This window comes from Chrysochloris asiatica, unplaced genomic scaffold (genome assembly GCF_000296735.1).
Source record: "Chrysochloris asiatica unplaced genomic scaffold, ChrAsi1.0 scaffold00147, whole genome shotgun sequence".
Lineage (NCBI taxonomy): Eukaryota > Metazoa > Chordata > Mammalia > Afrosoricida > Chrysochloridae > Chrysochloris > Chrysochloris asiatica.
The window spans coordinates 7,946,698-7,951,899 of record NW_006408665.1 but is presented as its reverse complement, the minus strand read 5'-3'; the positions used below and the strand labels follow the sequence as shown (position 1 = coordinate 7,951,899).

General features: G+C 37.2%; 1 pseudogene; it reads left to right on the top strand.

Annotated features, from left to right (window-relative positions):
- Positions 1-72: 72 nt before the first annotated feature.
- The window catches only part of LOC102834875, a 38,935-nt pseudogene continuing 33,805 nt past the window's right edge, over positions 73-5,202 (top strand).

The window sequence follows — 5,202 nt, the reverse complement described above, 5'->3', positions numbered from 1 at the left end:
AGGAAGCAGGTCATCACCCTTACTTGCATCAGCAAAGGGGTCGAAAGAGTGGAGGTTCTGAATAGCGGACATATGATACGATTCCTTTTCCTAGGTGGAAATGGCCTGCGGAAGTCGGCGACAGGAGAAGGTAGGCATGGGGGACAGAGCGTTGGGGAGCTAGGGGGCTCGAGGGGGCGGCTGCTGAGTCCTCGGCGGCGGCTCAGTGACTGGGGCAATATTTAACTTTTAAAACATAGTATTGGATTTATTACACTGCCCTGGCATGTCATGAAGGTTAGCAATGAGTTGTGTGACTACATAGATTTCATCCCAACCCATTATGCTATCTGCATTGTCGAGATGCTATTTATAGGTTCTGTGTATTACCAGAAATTGACTAGCTGTCCAGAGAGAAGATAAAGTATTTGTCCTCACTAGTCAGGTTTCTCTTTTTGTCCATTCCATTGTAAAAAGATGCATAGCTACTGGATTACACTGGAGACTTTAGCTAGAGGGCACAAAACCAATATTATTCTTTTTAACTTGGCTAAAAGCAATAGAAATCCCCAAGGAATGTGGATCCTACAATAGGTTGCTGTTCGGAGCTACTCATTTCCCATCAATCATATTGAACACCATCTATCAACTCATAAACTTGGATCTCTACTTTCTGGAATATGCTCTCTTAAAATTTCAATTTTTCAATTTAGCGTTAAGTTGGAAAAAAATGTTTCAGCTTCCTGTTCAATAAACAACTTCCTGGTGTACAATCTCTGGCACGTCAGCTTTAATGCCACACTTCGATGTCAATATTTCTCAATTCTATACTCCTTTATAATCAAGTTCAAGCAAATCTTTGGAAAATACACTGGAGTTTACAGGCTTCCCTAAGGGCTGTTTCAAGGCCAATAAGAAGAGAAGATTGATATGACACCTGTATATTCAAAAGTTATCAAGAGCGAGGATTTAATGTCTTCATACACCATTAATATGAGTGATACTGTTGGTGAAAAATGTTTACTGAAACAATTAATTTGGTACACAGAGCAATCCCTATTCAATATGGCATCACTTTATCATTTCTCAAGGAAAAATGTAGTGAAAGTCATACATACATAGAGTTTGCCAAACTACAATAAAAGGGCATGATTTTATTCCAGAAAAAAAATAGGTTTTTAGAAAGTAAGCAAATATTAAGCAGTCTAATAAATTGGTTAATTTTTATTTTTTAGTATTTCTGCTGTCAATAATGTTGTATTGACATTTGTTGGTTTTTTAAATTTTTAAATTATTGAAATTTTCAAAGTTGAAATTCTGAGCTCTGCTCAAAAATATGAAAATAAAAAATAAATTGAAAGAGTAAGACAACATTATTACTGGCTCCAGGATAGTGAGTAGGAAAGCTTTATTAATGATTTCTCTTTAGCTACCATTCTCTAGGTATAAATAACAAGTGAGCAGTATATCTTGATAGAGCATAAAGAAGAGCCTACCTGTAATAAGTCTTTAAGTTATCAGAAAATTGGTTTGTGAATTTCTACAATAATTGTATCAAACAAAAGTATACTTTGGCTACTACATAAACCTGGTACAGTCTTTCTCATCCTGAAGTTCCTGAGTCAAGATATGAATGACAACATCTGAAGCACACAAGAAAGGTAGGAGAAGAAATGTAGTAGATTCTGAATTGAGTTCTTCACAAAACACAAAATCGTTTTGGCTAATTGGTTGAATACATACAGAAGGAAGCTCGTAACACATAGAAAACATATTGTGTATAAAGGTATATATAAAAATATATCAATTGTTGTGTTCTGTAATTTGCTTGTGACTTTTAATAAGATATTACCTTATAATATCTCAAGAAATATCTGCATTTAATTTTTCTCAGGTTTTAAATATAATATTACTAATTTATTATTTCTACATAATGATTCATGGCATACAAAATACTTTCCCACCCATCCACTAATATGATCTACATTTAATTATATAGGGCACACAACAAAAAGGCTCAAAATAAATATGGGAAAAATATAAAATCGACAATAGTATAGCCTATTATTTTTAGACATATCCTGGATTTATGAACCAGAATGTGTTAGTAACAAAGTATTAGAAGGAATGAATTTCACCTGACAGAATTAGATTATAACTCACACATTTCTTGGTAAATGGAAGATGGCTCAGTCATTAATAGAAAAGGTCCTGTAGGGGAAAGTGCCCAAATATGATTCGGTGTGAAATTATGAAAGGAGCAAAGATATTTCCTACAGTCTGAACCCCCTCTTCATCCTTCAAGAGTATGAACTTTGGATCAATCTTTCTACTATCTCTAATGTTTGCTCTAAGGAGCTCTGGTAGCGTAGTGGTTACAAATCGGGCTGCGAACCTCAAGGTCAGCAGTTCGAAACTACCAGCTGTTCCGCGGGAGAAAGATGAGGCGTTCTGCTCCCGTAAAGATTTACAGCCTCGGAAATCCTGTTCAGGGTCGCTATGGGTCAGAACCGACTCGACGGCACTTAACAACAACAACGTTTGCTTTATGAGTAGGAACCGACTCCACGGTACTTAACAACAACAACGTTTGTTTGAAAGTTTCTGATAAATTATTTGGTACGGTAACTTCATACCTCCCCACCTCTGCAAAAATTTCTACACGCTAATCTCTGGAATATTCTAGTATGCTCCTCTACATGGCAAAAGACACTTTGAAAATGTGATTAAAGTTACAGATCTTGAGTTGAGATGGAGAAAGGATCCTGAATTATCCAGGTGCTTCCACTTTAACCATAAGAGCACTTCAGAGTTGGGACTTTCAGCTGGAGTCAAAGAGAAATGTAACATATATGCCATAATTCTTGCTTTCCTGATGGAAAAAGTGGCCACAATCCATGGAGTGTGGGCAGCATCTAGAACTTAAAAAGGGAAGAAAATAGACAGATTCTCCCTAGAGTCTCTAGCAAGAAAGACAACCCTAAATTTATTACAGCAAGACCCATGTTGAACATTTGACCTATTATTAGTGTTTAAGTACTGTGGAGTCAGTTCTGACTCAAAATGACCCTGTATGGAGTTTCTGGGGGTGTAAATCTTTGCAGGAGCAGGAAGCATTATCTTTCTACCAAGGAGGGACTGGTAGGCTTGAACCACTAAACTTGTGGTTCATAGTCCAGTGCTTGTCCTACAGAGCCACTAGGTTCACGTTTTGTCTTATAGAATTATAAAATAATAAAACTGTGTTGCTTTAAACCACAAAGCCTGTAGTAATTTGTTATATTAGCAATAGAAAGTTTATACAAATACTACTGGGAAAATAACGGACACAAATGTCATTTTTATATAGCATCATTACAAATGCCACCTTATAACATTGTTTCAGACTTTTGGTTGTTTATAAATTGCTTTAAACTGTTCAGCGGAAAAAGCAATTGCCACACACACACACACACATTTATGATAGTTATAAACACTGCAGAATTTAATAAATGGGTAAATAAAATATTAATGAAATACTGACAAAGGAGCTTACTATGAGGCTAAATGGGTTGCTTAAATTGACTACCAAAAAACTATTTTTCTCCTACTTGAATGAGGAAATTTTAAATTCTCCTTTTAAAAGAGTCCTATCAAAATTTTATCTTTTCCATTTCTTAATCCTGAAATAAAGGCCATAGAGGAACTATAAGAAAGTTAGGGGATTGTAGGTTTATTATTTATTTGTTCACTCATTTATTCATGTTCAATCATTAATTAACTTTTACTGACCACTATTTCTTTGTCAAGCACTGTCAAAGAAGTGGAAGCAAAATAAAATATAATACCTTGTCTCATGGAATCTACTTTTACTGAGAGATTTTCATCAATAAGTAATAATAGGCTGAAATGCCCAATTAGGATCTTTTAGTTTGGAGCAAAGCATTTAATATTTAGCTGAAAAATAACAGCTAAGGCTGTTATTTCAAAAAAATAACAGCTAAGGCTGTTATTTCAAAAAAGGCTGTTTGAAATCATTGACTGCTAAAGAGCACTGGTGTGGCACTGAGAAATAAGCACTTGACTGTTAACCAGAAGGTCAGCAGTTCACACACACCAATCACTCTATGGAAGAAAGGTGAGGCCTTCTACTCTGATAAAGAGTTATTGTTGTTAAGTGCCTTTGAATCGGTTCTGCCTACCTTGCAGTTCAAACCAACCTTGCAGCCCAGCACATTAGCCCACAGCACACCCAATACAGGGTTGCTATGAGTAGGAACCAACTGGACTGCACTTGATAACAAAGTTCCTTTTAGCTCTGCAATTATAAATATGTGCCCTGAAGGTTGGAGTGAGCTCAGTATATTGAGATTATGAAGAGACAGTTGGATATCTAAACTTGAGTAATGGAAAGTCAAATCTTTCTCTTAAGGAGAAAGACTGAAACAAGAATTCACATCAGAACTATAATCAGTCAGCAGTTGAATTTAAGTGGGGAGTAAGGCTTTAGATTATGGTGCTGTTAAAGAATATTGAATATACCATAGACTGCCGGAAGAACCCACGGAGAACTGGTGGCACTGTAGGATAAACACTGGATTGTTAACTGCAATGTCAGTGGTTCAAACTCATCAGCATTACTGTGGGAGAAAGATAAAGATTTCTGATTCTGTAATGATGTACAGCCTCAGAAATTCTATACAAGGGTTCTAAGAGTTGGAAGTGATTTGACAACAGCTGGAAGAACAAACAAATCAGTCTTGGAGGAAGTACAGACAGAATACATCTCAGAAGTGAGATGGTGAGACTTCATTTTGCTTACTTGGCCAGTAACACCATCTGCTGCACAGCTACTGCTAAGCCTGAGGTCAGAGCCACACTTTTGTGTATCTGACAGGCTCAAGTACACCACCAACTTTTTATCTGGAGGCCATGAATTCCACCAGTAAGGAATTCCTAACTAGAAGATTGCCCAGTGCCAGGGTTGGCCAAAGGCACTAGGCAAACAGGAACTCCTTTCATCTTGCCCCTAGCTATCCCTCTGGGCCTGAAAGGTTTTCTTTTGGGACCAGAAATATTGACCTCAGTCACTGTCTGAGCCAAAACAAACTACTTCCAGATCAGGGTCCCTAATTCCAGATAATACCTAGGCTGACAGGATCTCCATATAGCCCCTCCTATTCATACCTCCCCCATCTCTACCCCTTGAACTCCTTGGCTTGCTGTGGCAGCTCCTTGGCTGGC